Below are 18631 nucleotides of genomic sequence, written 5' to 3'. Positions count from 1 at the left end.
GCAGGGATTCCATCTTCAACCTGTTCATCCCACTGAATAAATGTTGGCTTTGGTGCTCGTCCCAGTTCCCAGGACTACGTGGGCAGCTCTGTCCCTTCAACCACAGCCACAGCAGAAGCTGATCCCAGTTTTGTGACACACGAGGTCATTTCTCCCTGACCTTCAGGGACATTTGGGACACCAAGGGCCACGGGCCCACCCAGTCAGGGCAGGGCTTTGAACACTGCACCAGAAGATCCCACCTGGAACGTCAGGTCTTTGCCAGTGAATCTGAAAAATCCGGAATAATGAACTTCCCAGAGGTTTTTGGTCTTTGAGCAGCAAAGGTGTTTATTGACAGCTCTGGGAGCAGGCCAGCTACTGCTGGAAAAACTTACTCAAAGGCTTCACACAAAATCAGCAGGTTTTATACAATTTTTGTATATGATTAAATGCATATTCAAGTGATTCCAACATCTATCTATGCATATTAATAACAGGCAGAGTGTAGGTGGAGCTCAGGCAGGGCTTGGGGTGGTGTTTCTCTTGGTCCTCAATTTTGGTGGGAGTTCTGATCTTCCTCCCTGGGTCTGGGGGCTTAATCTCATCTTCCCCCTCTGGGGGCTTAAACTCATCTTAAACTCATCTTCCTCAGCTTGACCTCTCTTCTTTTCCATTGTTCTCGACCCATTCACTGAAGCTTGGAAAAAGCCTCTGCTCCTGGCCTGTTTCTTCTATTCAAATGTCTCCCTTGTCCTACTGCATCTTAATTTATCACCTCTAGGCCTATGACATGTTCTTTTACCATTCTCTTAAGTTTTGGTGCAGTAAGTAGAACAGAACGAGCACAGATCGTTTTGGATGTTGGTAGCTTGTTAGCAGGCCCAAATTTCTTAGCTAACTCTTCTGGGCCTGGCCTCTTGTTTCACTGGGAAGGCACAAAAAGTGTTGAGAGCAGGGACACCGAGAGCTCCTGAGGCTGTTTGGGATCCATCTGCCAAGAGCTTTGCCCGAGATACACCACGTGCTCCTGTAGCTGGGGAGCTGTTTCTCATCTCCTGGTGCTCCTGTGGAAGGGAACACAGAAACAGAGCTACAAAGGGTCTGCTAGAGATTGTAGGTGCCAGTGTTAAAAGCTGCTTGCAAATCCTCGGGTAGAAAAAGGGAGTTGGAACAAACGGGCTGGTTTTGGGCACAGTGCCTCTGTGCAGCACCCCCTCTTCGGGGCTGGGCGAAGCTCGACGTTTCTTCTTCTTTTTGAAGAGTCTCAGAGTTGCTTTTTACTTGTGAGACACGTCCTCAGTGTCTCTCCCACGTCCCAGAGCAGAATTGTTCAGTGCTCAGAGCTCGCCCGTCGCCCGAGCGGCGACAAAGGGTGAGAGCACAAAGAGGGGAACACAAAAGAAACTTTGGGAAAGGAGCCTGTCTGCTCTTTGAGAGGATTCTGTCACACAGAAAAGCAAAGTGAAGAGTTTTATTTTTAAAGCATGAAGAAACTCTCAGGTGTCTCTTAAAACGTGGGATCATCCCTGTTCCATTGTCTGCCCTGACAAGTAATTGAGCTTTAGCTTTGAGCTCGTTGCAGATACTTCTGCTTCTATTATTGTATCATGGGATCATGGAATGGCTTGGATTGGAAGGGACCTTAAAATCAGCTGGTCCCACCCCCCCTGCCATGGGCAGGGACACCTTCCACTAGCCCAGGTTGCTCCAAACCCCGTCCAACCCATCCTTGGACACTTCCAGGGATCCAGGGGCAGCCACAGCTCCTCTGGCAATTCCATCCCAGCCCTTCCCCACTCTCTCAGCCAACAATTCCTTCCCAATATCCCATCTAGCCCTGCCCTCTGGCACTGGGAAGCCATTCCCTGTGTCCTGTCCCTCCATCCCTTGTCCCCAGTCCCCCTCCAGCTCTCCTGGAGCCCCTTCAGGCCCTGGAAGGGGCTCTCAGGTTTCCTTGGCACCTTCTCTTCTCCAGGTGAACACCCCCAGCTCTCCCAGCCTGGCTCCAGTGCAGAGGAGCTCCTGTGGAAAGGGGGATCATGCACAGGAAAAGTTCTACTTTCTGTTTAAAGTATCCCAATGCCATCCTGGAAGGGAGGATTCTCCCTGGCACTGCCACAGGGCTCCCAGGTGATGGCACCTGTGTCAGGTGAACTCAGCGTGCCCTGGGTGCCCTCTGCAAACAAAGCTAATGCTGGTGGAGCTCTTCATCTCACAGTGAGGCAACTGGGGGAACTGAGCCAACTGAAAAATAGGCTTTTTATTAAATGTCTTGTGGTGTTTTGTTTTTTTTTTGGTTTGTTTTTTTTTTTTTTAATTCATTACCCAAAGCACTTCTCCAGGCAAACAAAGCCAGGCTGTCGCAGGGGAAGGGATGTTGTGACAGCCTGGGTGAGTGCTGGGGACACAGTGGAGAGAGTTTAGAAAACAGTCTTGTCTAATCAGATTGTAATGACATGTAGTGACCTTCTCCTCGCCACACAATCCATGAATTTATGGAAGACTTGCTTTAATGAGGAAACTGTGCTCAGAGAAAAGGGAGAAAAAAATAAAAAAAGAAGAAGAAAAAGATTGTTTCCTATTTTCCTCCTCTGTGATAAGAGTGACAGGAACCCAGAGCAGGAACTAAATGGGCTGGAAAATTATAATTAAGGGGAAATAGACACTTTGTTGTGAAAACACAAAACTGAAATGCAGATTTAAGAAAGGAGGTGAAGCACTTGTGGTACCAGGGAAACATCAGGAATGGTTTCCTTCAGAAGTGTTTGTTTCTTTAGGACAACTAAGAATTCTAGGAAGGGCTTTAATGTAATTCACTCTGTGAGTCTTTTATTATTGTGTTCTTTGCTTTTGAAAAATGCTGTTTTAATCTGAGCCTTCACATCCAAGTGACTGGTGGGGACTGGCTGTTCCAGTGTCTCTTTCTGGAGTTTGAGGGTTTGGGTTTGTTTTAAAAACTCTGAAGGGTTTAATGCAAAATGAGATTTCCTTAGAGAACTGGTGGAAATTTTCTTTAGATGCCTAAAGTTTCTTTTGTTATTTTAGCTTCAGATTCCTTTATTCTCCAGCTGGACAAAAGGTTGCTCACAGACTGGGGTGCTCTGGACAGGTCTGACAGCACAGAGAGGCATCTCCTAGGACAAAACCATTCCATATATCCCGAAATATTCCATATTTTCTTAAGGGGATCTATGGTACATGTGCTTGGCTTTGAACAGATTTAAAGTAAGAAGTTCTCAGTCTCATAGAAACATTTCCAGGTACTGCTCCCCCTGTCCCTCTACTTCTCTTATAACACCAGAGTAAAGAATTAATACCAGAAAATCAGAAGTGCTTACAGCAAGTATTTTCCTTGCAGAATAACTTGAGCAAATAAAGCAGCACAATTACACCTATTTTGGGGGTGTAACATCACCTGAGCTGTTATTGCTCAGAAGTGTTGCAGCATTACAGACCTCTGGCTCTCAGGGGTTTCCTCTCATCTCTGCAGAAATGAATCAATAGTAACAACATTATTGTTTAAAACAGTAATAATCCTCACTGAGTTCCTGTTTCCTTTGAGGTAGATCTTCTTCTCTCCACAAATGGTTACTCTGGGGCCTTTCTCACTTGTGCTGTTCCACTCTCCACACCTGGGTACCCAAAGAAATCCATCAGTATATCACATATTACCTCTTCTGTCAATATTGCAGCCAGCTGGCTGGGACTCTGTGCTGAAGGTCTTGTTGATGCTTCTCTCAGAATTTCCCACTTTCTAAGACACAAAATTACCTTTAAAAGAAAAAAAAAACAAAACCAAAAGCAACCAAAACCTCCAGTTGAAAATTCAGCCTGCCATCAGAACTGAAAGGGCTTTAGAGATACATTAAGTTGAGTAACAGACTCTCAGGGAGAGAGACAGGAGCCTTTTTGACAAAATCATAAATGTAGCTCACAACAAATCTGGGTTACCCTGCACAGTGTGCCCGTGGAGGAGGATTCCTTTGGCTTTTACTTGTGTATTAACAGGAATGAGCAGTGAGAAAAGAAGTGGCACCAAAAACAAAGTTAACAGCATTCATTGTCAGCATAAATCAAATGTTTGTTGTGTAGAGATGCTGCTGAAAATGGAGTTGGTGATCTGGTTAATGCTTGGCCCCTCTGGTTTCCAGGATGCAGCATCTGAAGAGAATCATGGAATGAACTGGGTTGGAAGGGACCTTAAAATCAGCTGGTTCCACTCCCCTGTCATGGGCAGGGACACCTTCCACTAGCCCAGGTTGCTCCAACCCATCCTTGGACACTTCCAGGGATCCAGGGGCAGCCACAGCTTCTCTGGGAATTCCATCCCAGCCCCTCCCCACCCTCACAGCCAAGAATTCCTTCCCAATATCCCATCTAGCCCTGCCCTCTGGCACTGGGAAGCCATTCCCTGTGTCCTGTCCCTCCATCCCTTGTCCCCAGTCCCTCTCCAGCTCTTGGAGCCCCTTTAGACCCTGGAAGGGCTCTCAGCTCTCCCTGGAGCCTTCTCTTCTCCAGGTGAACCCCCCCAGGGAGCCCCAGGAGCTGCCCCCCCCTCAGTGTCCCTATGTGCAGGTGGGGGCTGGCACTGGAGCCCTGAGGATGCTGGAGCACCATAAAAAACACCTGGGGGGGTTTGGGAGAGGGGGCTCCACTCCTGGGCCCCCCTCCCACATTTCCCTGGGCACTGGAAGCAGGTCCCTTCTCTCCTGTGCTCCTGGGCCCTCCCTTGGCATCCTGTCAGGAGGGCAGTGGTGTGTTAGAGCTCTTTTACAGAACAATTGGAGATGTGTGGATGAAAAGAATTAGATACAGGCTTTTGGTGCTGTGATAAATGTTTAATAGTTGGGTGGAAATGCCAATCTGATAAGGTGTTTAGAGAATTTAGATTCTATTGTTGACATTAATCCTTGAAGGAGGATTAAACTGCAATGAACAGGAGACACTTGGCTTCTGAATGACAATGCTCACATTTCTTTTGTGTTCATTAACTTCACCATTTTAATTAATGCATCTTAAATCTCCTGAGTGTCCATCTGTAGGTGGTGCAAGACTTGGGGGGGGGGGGTGAGGGGGGAGCTATCTGAGTACTTTTCAAATAGGGTTTTCTTTTTCAGAGCTTAAATGGACATAAAGACAGTGCACACCAGAAAAACAGGCTCCTGCAAAACCAAAATTACCATAAAGAAAAGATAGTTCTGATTCTGGTCCCCTCAGTTTGATCAAGGGAATGAATAGATTATTAAGACTCAATATCCTTATATCATCTCCTGCCATCAGTACAGGGAGGAAATAAGTATCCAAATCACTAAATTGCTTCAAAGCTGCTTGGCAACTGCGAATTACAGAATTGATCATCTGACTAATTTATTTCTTTTTTTTTTTTTTTCGAAGAACAGAAGAAGGAGGAAAAGCAGTTCAGGATTATCCCAGGGAGTAAATCCTGTTGCAGGCACCGTGACTTCATCAGAAGAATGACTGAATGCAAACCATGCAACACTTCCTTTAATAATCATAAAACCAGCTGTGCTCCCCTTTGCTTCTGTCCTTCTCACTCCCTTTCGTCCCCAAGACAAGCCTAAATGTGAGTAAAACTTAAACTAGGTTGCTTTTATCCTCGAGTACTTTTGTATGCAAAGGGATTATTTTGACTGCCCTGACTTTTATCTGTTTCCTTCTTTCTTCTGCCTGGTTTTTGTAACCTGGGACTGGACCAGAGGAAGACAAGTCACACACATGGGGAAGGTTTGTGGGTCATGGAAACAAAACACTCTGAGTGAAGGATTTCAGGGAGAGACCCTCTGTGGATAATTACAAAAATTATGGACAGAGTGGCTTTTTCAAGGCAGCAAAAACTGGGAGCTGAACTTTTGCTTCTTCCATCCCCTTCCTGTACCCGGAGGCTCCTCTGCCCTTTCTGGAATGTGCAGATGTTTTATTCATGGTGCAGGTGTCTCAAATCTTGCTGTGGTGCTGGTTGCTGGTTTTAAGAGCTCTCGAAATCACTTCTCAGAGGTAGGAGATTGCTCAGGGTGTCTTGTCTCTTCTGTATAATTTTCTACCTTTTCTGAATCAGGTGTATTTTCAGTGCAGCCCAGCTCAGCTCCATCCCATCCCTGCCTTCCTGTTCCTCATCCCAAACACCTGCTTCCTGCTGAAGTTCAATGTTCTGTGTTTGTAGAAACATCTCCTGGTGCAGCAGGCAGGCCCCATCTGCAGCCTAGGGATGGTTTTCCCAAATAAACCCTTTGTTCTGGCAGTCAATTTTGGAGCTGCTTCGTTTCAGTTCTTTTTCCCCCCTATTTCTTTCCCCCCCTTGCTTGTTTTTTATTGAGAAACTTTTTGCTTCTCAGTCCTGGGCAAGCACCAGGATTTTCTGCAATGAGTAAGTGATGTAGAGCTCAAAGAGAGGAAACAAAGCTCTTGGGAAGGGTAAATGGAACTGGAATTCTGCTTTATGAGCTGCAGAAATACCCAGAGCAGTTTGGGACACGAGAGGCAGTGCTGTGTCACCTGTATTCAGCCTTCAGATGGGCTGATGCTTTTTTGCTTTGTTAGCTTTATAAATGTCTCTGTCTGTCATGGGTGTCACTGGCTGATGCATTTTCTGAGTGTCTCTGGACAAGGCAAAGGGGTTTTTAGCAGAGCTTTTAAAGTGAGCTGTTCTCTCACAGTGATAGGAGGAGGCAGAATGTAAAATGGATGAGGAAAAAAACAATTCCAGTGCCCAGACTGTGCATCCTTGGAATGAACCAGGTGATTTTTAAGGTCCCTCCCAACCCAGGCCAGTCCTGGACTCAGCTCCAGCTGAGGTGAATGTAAAGATCTTTCCCAACTTTGTTTCAGATGCTTTTCTACTTCTCTGGTAGTGAACAAAAATTGTGTCATCTCCATTTATTGGAGATGTAAAACGAGGCACAGAGTCCTGCTGGGGCTTCCCTGGAAGGGAGCAGCAGGAATAATGTCCCACGTTGGCAAGGAAAGATGTCTGTGCACCAGGAAGGTTAAATGGGGCTTGATGTGGAGCTTGGAAGTGGGAAACAGTCCCCTAAAATACCTGGTCCTGCACCTCAAAACCTGCATGTTCTTGCTGAAGACCCAAAGTTCACCCCAAATCTTGGGAGAAGGAATTTCACCTTTGGAGAAGTGTCAGTGAAGGAGAGTTTCCATTCCCTTGCTGTGCTTCCCCTCTGCTGTGGCTTCCAAGAAGAACCCAACAAAGAGCCAGAATTTGCCATTTTTTGAGGTGGGTTTAAATGGTCAGCTCCTGTTTATATTTTCTTTAAGATTGCTCTGTACAGAAACACTATCAGGGAAATGGGTTTTGCTCTGGGCTTATCTTTTTTACTGTGGCTTTCAGGGAATGTGCCAGGTAAATGTTTGGGGCCTCACACAGGTCTGGAGATTGCTGCTATCATCTCGATGACAAAAATATGGGACTTTTATTTGTGCCTTCTGGGGGTCACCAGGTTAAGAAAATGACTTAAATTTTGTCCTCATTTCCTCATTTCACTTCTTTTGAAGTGAGAAATGCACACATCAGCCCTGGGAACACTGGTCACAGCCCTGCTCTTTCTCACCCCTCCAAATGGAACGAGGAGAGAACTGACAGCCAAGCTAAAAGAGAGGGAAGAAAAACTGGTGGGGTGAGCAAAAGGACACTTTTAGCTCCTCAGAATCAACCTGTGCTGCAGGAAGGGCTGGGGACTCAGTTAACCTGTGTTTGATACCCAGTGCTGCTCCTTGGCTGACAGATCACCATGTATCCCTAAACCTCTGGGATGTTTTTGACCATCGTTTCCATCAGTCTGCATTTTGAAGGATGTGGAGATTTAGGGCCCATCCATTTGTAGGAGCTCTGAGTTACTTATAAGGAGTCAGATTTCTTTCTCCTGGATACTTGATTAATATTCATTAATTCAGGACTGCTGAAGAGGATTCCTGTTTGGGGTTTCCATCTGGGAAAACATGGATCATGTAGAGAGTGTCAGTCCCAGCAGGAGTCCCCATTCCTGTGGGTAGAAGTGTCATATGGATCCCCCAAACTAAAAATCTGCTAAATTTTGTATTTTTTCTTGCATGTGAATTGGTTCTTGGTATTTTAAAGGTCATATAATAGCACTGAAGCACCCATAGAATTGTTGCAGCCAAGCTGGATTTCATAACATCTTTTATTTGTGTGGGCTGGGCTTTTCCTCTTCTAATCTTGGCCAGGATTAGCTGACAGAATCAGGCAGGATGATGCTCCTGTGCTATTATTCCTTGTCACCAGTTGGCACTGACAATTCCCTCTGAGCTCCCAGGGAATAGGGGAAAGGACACAGTTTGGGGTGGGGTGGGGGTCAATTAAAAAGGCAAGTTTGCCTTTCTTTTGTCTCTGTGTTTAAAGCTGCCTGAAGTACCAAGAGGGGTTGGAAGGAGATGATCTAAGAGAGAAGGAACCCCCAGTTCCACGGCTGGGGGATCTGGGTTGCTCAGCTTGTGCCAGTAAGAGCAGTATGGACATGGGGAGCTGGTTTAGAGGACTCAAAAGTGCATTTTTTTTGTGCCTTATGAAGATTAACTTTGTTCTGTAAATTGCTGCTGCAGAGTCTGATCGTTTTTTAAACTTTTAATTGCAAAATCTTAGAATGGCTGTTTGCTGTTTTGTCTGTCAAATTGCTCAATGTTTTGGATGTAAAAAAAAAAAAAGACCCAAAAATGGTCATTTTAATGTAATTACAGAGAGAGTTTTTAGGGGTTTTTTGTCTTTGTTATGCTGCAGTTTATCTTGGAGCTGGAGGCAGAGGAGTTGTGTGGTGAGAAAACACATATTTCAAGAGAACACAAATATTTCAAGAGAAATATTGGAGCTCAAAACCCTGAAACAGTCACTGTCTCAAGAGCCACCAAACCACTCCCGAGGGACCAGTGTTGCAATGTATTTAAAGAAATGTGATTTTCAAAGGAATGACACGTTGGAGCAACACCAGAAGTGCTGGATTCCCATCTGGGGTGCTTGCAGGATGTTTAGGTTCATGAAGGAGGGATTCTGGCTCATCTCTTCAGTGATAACCAGGGCTGTGTTCTTCCTGTGGAAACAAGGAAAGGCTGAGAGAGCTGGCATTGTTCAGCCTGGAGAAGGGAAGCTTTGGGGTGACCTAAATGCACCTCCCAGTGCCTGAAGGAGTCAGCAGGAAAGATGGAGAGAGACTATTTACAGGGTGAACAGAGTGACAGGACAACAGGGAATGGCTTCAAGCTGACAGAGAATAGGTTTAGATGGGAAATTAGGAAGGAATTTCTCCCTGTGAGGGTGGGGAGGGGCTGGGATGGAATTCCCAGAGAAGCTGTGGCTGCCCCTGGATCCCTGGAAGTGTCCAAGGCCAGGTTGGAGCAACCTGGTCTAGTGGAAGGTGTCCCTGCCCATGGCAGGGGGTGGCACTGGATGGGCTTTGAGGTCCCCTCCTAACTCAAATAATTCTGTGATTCTCTGATTACGAGAAATTTTCGTTCTTAAACATTAGGAAAAATGTTCTGCATGCTCATTAAATTCTTAAAGAGTCCTCACAAGTTCAGCAGCACCTGCCCAGCCCTCAGACTGTTCAGAAAACATCTTGTGAATATAAAAATTACAGGGGGTCAGAAATAGGAGTCTCAACTATATTAAATAGGAATTTCACTGAGGGCAGTGAAGGCTTATTTTTCAGGGCAGGTTCCTGCTGAATCATTGAAAAATAGTCTCATTTAGGGCTTTTATTTTTTTCAGCTAATGTTGGTTTCAGAAATCTACAGTTCACTGCTGCATCTTTCCCAGATTGTCTCTTAATTTAGTGGCCCATGTGATCTCTCACATTCGAGACATCAGAGATTTTTTCCTGGAATAAGGAAATATTAAAAAGTTATTTGCAGTCACCCAGTGTTTCCTCCCCTAATGGATTCTGTGGCACTCAGTGTGCACTTACCTCAGTTTTATCTCTCTGCCCATCGCCCTGGGATCCGAGTTCTTCCCATCACAAGTAAAAATCTCTTTCCCCGAAATCCTGCTGATGAGAATGGACGGGTTGTTTGCTTTAGCAAAGCAATGAAGACAAATCCAGGAGGGCAAAGCTTAATGAAGAGCAGCAGTTGCATTTCAGAGAATCAGAGCTCCCAAACCCCTGCGAGAGATGGGTCTGTGTTTAGATGTGGGAGTGATAAGGGATGTTCTTGGAATAGTTCTCCAGTGTCATCCTTAATGGGCAGAGCCTGGTTTGTTCATTGGTGATGTCACATGGCCAGTGGGATTCCTGGAAAATTGGCTGTGGTCACTTCTTTGAGAGTTGCTGTTGGAGCTGTGCAGGTCCCACAGAAGTTCCTCCCTCTCCTGAGCTTCTGGAGGGGCTTCCAAATGCTGCAGCAAAGGGCCATGCCCTGGGGTGCTGGAAGTGAGAGTCACTCTTGGAATGTCTGTGGGAACATTTTGATTGGGGCTGTAAAGACCTCTGTTTTCATTGCCTTTGGATCATGGAATCACAGAATGGTCTGGGTTGGGAGGGACCTCAAAGCCCACCCAGTCCCACCCCCTGCCATGGGCAGGGACACTTCCCACTGTCCCAGGTTTCTCCAAGCCCTGTCCAACCTGGCCTTGGACACTTCCAGGGATCCAGGGGCAGCCACAGCTTCTCTGGGAGTTCCATCCCAGCCCCTCCCCACCATCCCAGGGAAGGATTTTTTCCCAGTATCTAATCTAAACCTACTCTCTGTCAATTTGAAACCATTCCATGCTCTCTAATCCTGAGGAACTGGAGGCTCCTGTGGAATTTATGGAGCACTTCCCACCCATGGTTTAAAGGAGCAGTGCCATGTACTGCTCTTATGACACCCATCAGTCTTTGTTTGTGAGCCCAATGTGTCCAGGGTTTCTTTTCATAATTTTTGAGCTCGTCCTTCCAGCCAAACTTATCCTACAATCCATCTTTTGCACTCGGAATACTGAGGCACAGCAGCACTGTGTCACTTGTCTGAGAAGAGCATCTGTGATGAAAATGGCACTTGAGCTCATGTCTCTTGTTCCTCAGTCCTTTGAATTTACCCAAAGCTGCTGCTTTAAACCAAACCTTCTCTGACCTTTCCAAGAGATCTCAAAAGTTTACTTCCCCCTGGGGGTGTTGTGAAGCCTAATTAATGTTTGCGAAAGTGCCTCGAGTTCTTTGGATGAAAGTGCTTGGGATTATTAATATTAATCATAACAGATGAGCCCCTGAAACATTCTGGTACAGTGGGATGAATGAACATGAAGGCAGCAATCAACAGCAACAAATCAAAGCGGGGCCGTGGCCGTCGCCCCGGGCAGGGTGTGCAGCTGGTGGGCTCAGAGATGTGACAGCTGAACCTGCTGCTCTTCTCCTCAGTCATTTCCACTGGAAATTAAACTGTCTCCTGTGTCCTCACGGCAGCCACGGGTCGGCAGGAATTTGCCTTTTCCAGTTCAGCCTCTTGTTTTGTCGTCTTCTGATTGGGGTTGTGATGGACAGGGAGATGAACATGAGCCAGGGGGGCCCAAGGGGGCAAGAGGCCAATGGAGCCTGGCCTGGCTCAGGAATAGTGTGGCAGCAGGAGCAGGGCAGGGATTGTGCCCCTGCCCTGGGCACTGGGGAGGCCACCCCTGGAGTGCTGTGCCCAGCCCTGGGCCCTCAGGTTGGGAAGGATGTTGAGGGGCTGGAGCAGGGGCAGAGAAGGGCAACGAGGCTGGGGAAGGGTGTGGAGCACAAGTGCTGTGAGGAGCAGCTGAGGGAGCTGGGGGGGCTCAGCCTGGACAGGAGGAGGCTCAGGGGAGACCTCCTCACTCTCTGCAACTCCCTGCCAGGAGGGGGGAGCCGGGGGGGGTCGGGCTCTGCTGCCAGGAACCAGCAGTGGGACAAGAGGGCACAGCCTGGAGCTGCCCCAGGGCAGGTTTAGGTTGGCCATGGGGAAGAAGTTCTTCCCAGAGAGAGGGATCAGCCCTTGGAATGGGCTGCCCAGGGAGGGGGGGGAGTCCCCGTCCCTGGAGGGGTTTGAGCAGAGCCTGGATGTGGCATCAGTGCCATGGTGGGGGGGACAAGGTGGGGTTGGGTCACAGGTTGGACTCGATGATCCCAGAGGTCTTTTCCAACCTGGTTGACTCTGTGATTCTACAGTCATATTCAGAATGGCATAAGCCAATAAATAGCTTTTTGGGATGTTTTTCAGGGACTTGTGGCGAATTTGACAACACCATTCCCATAGTGGCATTGGCCCATGGATCCCAGGAGGGCTGATTCCTTCCTCAGTGCTTTCACCACAGTTCCAGCTGCATATATTCATGATGGGGGTTTCTCATTCTACAGAAGTGTTGACAAGAAAAATGACAAGAGAAATGAAGGCACAGATAATCTGCCAATGCTTTTCAGTGTATCCAAGGAAAGGTAGGATGGTCCTCCAATACTTCAAGGGGGCTTACAAGAAAGCTGGAGAGGAAGTTTTCACAAGGATGTGGAGTGGGAATGGCCTTAAGCTGAAGGAGGCCAGATTTAGATTAGATATTGGGAAGAAATTGTTCCCTGTGCAGGTGGGGAGGGGCTGGGATGGAATTCCCAGAGAAGCTGTGGCTGCCCCTGGATCCCTGGAAGTGTCCAAGGCCAGGCTGGAGCACCCTGGGCTAGTGGAAGGTGTCCCTGCCCATGGCAGGGGTGGAACTGGGTGGGCTTTAAGGTCCCTTCCCACTGAAATCATTCCATGGTTCCATGGTTCTCTATGGGCCCCCTACTCTGTGTCAAATATTCCAGGTACTAAACTACAGTACTGCAGCTGCTGTGACCTCCTTTCCTTGCCCAGGAGTGCAGAAGAGCCCAAACACAACTGGGATGAGCTCCATGGATTTCACTCTCAAATACTGAATGTCACACTGGTAGAAAACAGCTGCTTCAGACTTGCAAAAACTGATTTTTCTTTCAGTCTCCGCTCGCCTCTATCAGCAAAATACAATGAGACAATATAAATTTTTGTGTATAAACTGCAACCTGAAAAGCTCCCATAACCTCACTAGATCATAATAAAAATCTGCTGCATAGAAATATAAATGAGGAAACCCTAGGGCAATTTCCTCTGAAAAAGAAAGTGTGGTAATGAATATAGAGGAATATATATTTTCTTGGACTATTGAACAAAGAGTTGGGCTATTAAGGAAAGCGTGTTAATGATCTATGGAAGGGTTTGGGAAGAGGGTCTGCTGTTAAAATGTGTATTTTGCATAGTTCCTATATGAAAAAGCAATTGGTACTTCTGGGATTGCTCATGATGGAGAGATTCATTCCATGGGAAATGCTGAGACTTCAGCTGAAAAGTTTATTTGTTGTCGGAACAAGTTTGAAATGTTTGACTAAATGTGACCACCAAAATGTCCTTACATTGGATTTTCAGGGCTGTGTGAAAGAAAAAGGCAGTGGGGAGGAGGGGTTGTATGTGTGCAGCTTTTCCAAGGAAATACCAGTATTCTCTGGGAATTTCTGAGCCCTGTTCCCTGAATTCCTGCTCACAGCTGGGATCTGGCAGCCTCAGTGGAGAATTATTGTATTTTTTTTTCTCCTGGCACCTTTTGCTTCACTGTGTGCAAATCTCTGCTTTAGCATGCCTGGCATTTTGCAGGAGCTGACCCTGAGTTTATTGTTTAATTAAGATAACATGGATATGGAGAGAAGCTCTAACAATGAATGAACAATTCCTTTTAACCTTCCTGCCTCTCCCCTTCCAGCAGTGTTTACATCAGCCCTGAATATGGAGTTATGAACAGCCCTGAGCAGCTTTGTCAGGGCTGATTGCTTTGATCCCCTTGGCCCATTTCTCATGTGTTTTTTCCAGTGTGATCATGGAAAAATCAAACATTCACCTGGGCACACCCACACATCTCCTGGAGCTCCAGCTGGGGGGGTGTCCTGGCCTTGGGGCTGTGCTGAAGGAGCTCAGGGAGCCCCTCAGGACACAGCAAAGCCAAGGAACAGAGAGTTTCCAAACCAGCACTGGCTCCCCACTGCCCCAGGGCAGGGTTAGGGGGGGTACTGGGGACAAATTCCAACCTGGGAGGGTGGGGAGGGACCGGGATGGGATTCCCAGAGAAGCTGTGGCTGCTCCATCCCTGGAAGTGTCCAAGGCCAGGTTGGAGCAATGTGGGCTAGTGGAAGGTGTCCCTGCCCATGGCAGGGGGTGGAATGGGATCACCTCAAAGATCCCTTCCAGCCCAAACCATCCTGGGATGCTGTGGAGCTGGAGGGAGCTGCTGGCTGGGATGGCTCCAGTCTGAGTTTTTGTTTCTCAGGAGAAAATTCCTGTAGGATGCAGCTCCAAGGGAACAAAAACTAGGGAGAGCTTGGAGCCCTTCCAGTGCCCCTTTGGGCTCCAGGAGAGCTGGAGAGGAACTTGGGACAAGGGATGGAGGGACAGGACACAGGGAATGGCTTCCCACTGCCAGAGGGCAGGGTTGGAGGGGATATTGGGAAGGAATTCCTCCCTGTGAGGGTGGGGAGGGCTGGGATGGAATTCCCAGAGAAGCTGTGGCTGCCCCTGGATCCCTGGAAGTGTCCAAGGCCAGGTTGGAGCAACCTGGGCTAGTGGAAGGTGTCCCTGGCCATGGCAGGGGTGGCACTGGATGGGCTTTGAGGTCCCTTCTAACCCAACCCATTTAATGATTGTGTGTGAATAATGCAGTTATTTCCTGCTATTGTCACTGATGCTCTGGAAGTTAGGGTGAAGTGTCCTACAACTCAACATCCATTCCTGTGCTTTGGCAATTCCTGCTTTCAGCTCTTCAGGGAGACTTTCAGAGACAGAACTTCCCACCCCAAAGCATAAACCCTTCTTTTCAGTGTTTTCCACTGTGAAATAACATGCTTGTTGACATGTTGGGTCATTTATTTAATGAGACAGGGCAAGCCCTGTGCTGCTGCATTTCACTCCAAAATGATTGGAAATAAAGTCTCTGAAGTGGTGTGGTGGGATATTAAACCTGGAGTGATGGCACTGAGCAGCTTTTCACACAACAGACCATTGGCAAGTCTGTGGATTTCTTCAGTCAATATAATTTCCAGGATTTTTCCAAGTCCAGTTTTGAAATAACACACTGCTGTGAGTTATCTGATTTCATCTCATCCTTACATATGCAGCAGTATTATGCTGTTGGTTTGCATTTGATTTATTCTTTTTTGTTGTTGTTGTTGTTACAGTTTTGGCAGCGAGTAGCCCAGTTACTTGGTAAGGTTCTTGTTTGTATTGCTTTTAATTCCCACTGGGAACATTAAATCCTGAGCTCTTGGATCCCATCCCCAAGTAGCCCAGGGACCCAAATGTTTACTAGTTTAAAAAAATAATTGTGGCTTAGGAAGATGTTGTTATTTTAAACAATTCTGCCCAACACAGATTAGCTTTTAGCAACATCATATTGAGGATAATCAGGATGATTACATGAATATCCAGTGTTTTCTGTTTGAATATTAAACAGCCTCAAATTCAGGAAAGAATCTTCCATAAAACTGGGGTTTTTTTTTTCTTCATTTCTGACTGTGTGAAATGAAGCAGTAAAAATGAAGTGGGCTGGGGAGTGTCTGAAGTCAGAAACGTGTCCCTGTCCTTGGGTTTTGTGGTGAATAATTCCTGAAGGGATTGGCCCCGGAGTTGCTGTCCTGGCTGGGGGGGTGTTGGCTGTGTGTGGTTTTCCAGCTGCCTCCCAGCAAGAGATTTTGGCAGGAGCCCTGAGCAGGGACACCTCAGAGGAGGGGGGAAGGATGCTCCAAGTCAGGGGCTTAATATGATCCAGAGCCCTGGTTAGTGGAGAAATCCATGTGGGGAGAACTCCAAAGGTTTCAGTAAGCTCTTGTTTTACTCTTAGGAGGGGGGATTCCCTCCCAACTCCAGGTTTTTGTTGTTCACCCTCTGCAGTGTCAGCCTTTAAACCTCTCAGATGAGCTGCTTTGCTCTACTCCCACCTGTGGAATGACATGTCCTTGTAAGCACAGGGGGTTTGTTGGGGTGCTTTGGGGTTTGCTAAGTTGTAGCTCATCCAAATTTAGCTGGAATATGTGGAAATCTTTCCCATTTAGGGGTACAGGTCTCATGGATGTGATGCTGATGCTCAGGAGACCAAAGGATGGTCCATCTGGATGTCCAAGAGAACAACCAAAGGGACCACTCGCTGCTTTTAGGGGCAGTGGACAATAATTTACTCCTTTGGGCTCCATTTCAGGGTGGGAACATTTGCACTGAGTTAAAAATCTGCTCAGAATTCTGCTCTGAACTAAAACCCTGCAGCTCAGCTTCATGGAATCATTTAGGCTGGAAAGGACCAAGACCATCAAGTCCAATCTTTGACCAAATCCCACTCTGCCCATAATCAGGAAGAGCCACATCTACTCCTTTTTTTCAACACTTCCAGGGATGGTGACCCCACACATCCCTGGGGAGCTTCTTCCACATCTCTCTGTAGTTAAAAGCAGAAAATCCTTGATCCTGTGTAATAATCCATTTTCTTCAGTGAGTTCTAGCCCAGCATGAGGATCCACTGGTTAAATTCCAAATGCAGCCTTCTGGTTTAATGCTGAGCATTATAATAAATGGTGGATGTTGTTACACATTCCAGTACTTTTACAAACCTCTTGCCATGCAATTCTTCCATATTTTCAAATAACAACACCCAATTAAGCACTTGAATCAGTGCTGCCCTCAGCAGAGATGTAATTAAGCAGGTGTTTAAATCCCTTGTTAAATTAGTCTCTTATATTTTTCTTTCCTAATCTCCCATTACTATTCCTGTCTAGAAAAATAATGGGAAAACAGATGAGTCCTGAAACCCTGGCTTGGGGCATGTAGGGGTCAAACTATATCAGCCATGCAAAGAAGATCTATGGAATCTAATGAAATTTGGGTGAACCAAAGCAGATTTAAATAGAAGCTGGGGGAGAACAGCAGTGAATGGCCAAACATCACTTCTCTGGGAAGGAAAAAAAGTGAAATGAAATAAAAATCCACTTCCAAAAGGGCATTATGTGGCACTTTCCCCAACTAATGGCTCGACTGCTGTAATTTTAAATGTTCACAAAATGCAGACATGGCCTGGCCATAAAGAGAATAGGGAAACAAAGAGGTTGCTAATTCAATTACAAATGTTATAGATCAAGCTCTTTACTATTCATCCAAATGGAAATTTACACTAAATAACATTATCCTGAATTGGCTCAGCAACTAAATGGACTCAGACTCTCCCATCTCACAGATTGCCTGGTCTCTGCAAGGTCCTGGAAATTGCTTCTCCCGAGGATGCCTTTAACCAGCCTCCAAACACTCTTGTTGCAGAATAAATGAAATAAAGTCCCATTGTCACTGGCACTGCATTCACTGAGCAAGGAGGTGCATTCAGGAGTGTCTCTGTGCAGTTTGGGCTTGTCTGGTTATGGCCAAGGTAGGAGATCCAGGGGCTTTTAGAAGTCCTGACTTTTGGACAAGTTTTCAGAGATGTTACGTGAGCCAAATATGCAGATTGGAGCCCAATATTTATTTTATATATATATATATATATATATATATATAATCTATAATATATATCTATAATATATATCTAATATATATCTATAATCTATAATCTATAATCTAATAATATATATATAATCTAATATATAGTGTCTATTTATAATTATATAATAAATATAATAATTTATGTCTATATCTCTCTATATAAATTTTTTTAAGGATATAAAACATCTCATCTGGGACCCTTGTAAAACGTTGTATGAAGTGCAGCTGGAACACCTCTGCTGTTGTTGGGAAGGAGTAACCAAAATGTGACCTAACAAGGCATATTTAGATGTTTGGAATGTGCTGGTTTTTCCTTGTGCTGGTTGCACTCTCTTAGTTCAGTTTGGTTTGGAGGAGGAAAACAAATTCTTTGACAGAGAAGAGGCTCAGATTTCCAACTGGAATGAAAGTTTTATCCCTGAATGAAGTTGGTTCACCCAAAAAAGGAGGCTTGGCCATCGTTAAAGCAGCTACGCTTCAGTTCCCATTTTTTCTAGGATAATTTGGATGGATTCAGTTTCTCAGTGGGTTTCTCTGTTCCTATGACATATGAGGCTAAAAGTCTTTCCAAAATGTGGTTTGGGACTTTTGTGTCTTCAGGAAGTGACCAGGAGGAGCTCTCTGCAGACTCTTTAGCTGTGAGAAGAGGAAGTTTAAGGGGATCTTAGCTTGATGGGAGGGAGTTGGAATGATGGATCCAGGCTCTTCTGAGTGGTGCCCAGTCACAGGACAGGAGGTACTGGGTTGAAATACAGGAAATGCCATTTAAACATCAGTAAAAACTACTGAGAGAATGGCTAAAGCCCAGAATATGTTTCTCAGAGAGGCTGTGGACTCTCCATCCTCGGGGATATCCAAAACTCCCTGGACATGGGCATGGGAAGGTTCCAGCACCTCCTGATTCAGGCAGGGGTTTGGATGGAGGATTTGCACTTCCAGCCACAACTGGTCTGTGGCTCTGAGATTTGAGAACCTAATCCACAGTGAAAGGCAAGGAGAGAAATGTCCCAGACTTTTAAATGACTTTTGAAAGTGAGAGCCAAGCTCCCAAACCAGTCCCAATTCCGAGTGCAGGAGTAACGAAACACCCCCAAAAAACTGTTCTGTGCACCCC

The 18631-nt window shown here is 46.1% G+C and overlaps 1 long non-coding RNA gene across 1 annotated transcript in view; it reads left to right on the top strand.

Moving 5' to 3' along the window:
* Window positions 1-229: 229 nt before the first annotated feature.
* The window catches only part of LOC127482029 (uncharacterized), a 28442-nt gene continuing 10040 nt past the window's right edge, over window positions 230-18631 (top strand). Inside the window, exons 1-2 of the long non-coding RNA XR_007908409.1 lie at window positions 230-326; window positions 5377-5566. This is a non-coding gene — a long non-coding RNA (uncharacterized LOC127482029). The remainder of the gene's footprint in view (window positions 327-5376; window positions 5567-18631) is intronic.

The sequence above is a fragment of the Manacus candei genome, unplaced genomic scaffold (assembly GCF_025592945.1).
Source record: "Manacus candei isolate 608988 ecotype Guabito, Panama unplaced genomic scaffold, ASM2559294v1 h1tg000084l, whole genome shotgun sequence".
Classification (NCBI taxonomy): Eukaryota; Metazoa; Chordata; class Aves; order Passeriformes; family Pipridae; genus Manacus; species Manacus candei.
Note: the sequence above shows the minus strand (reverse complement) of the source record. Positions and strands in the feature narration are given on the sequence as shown.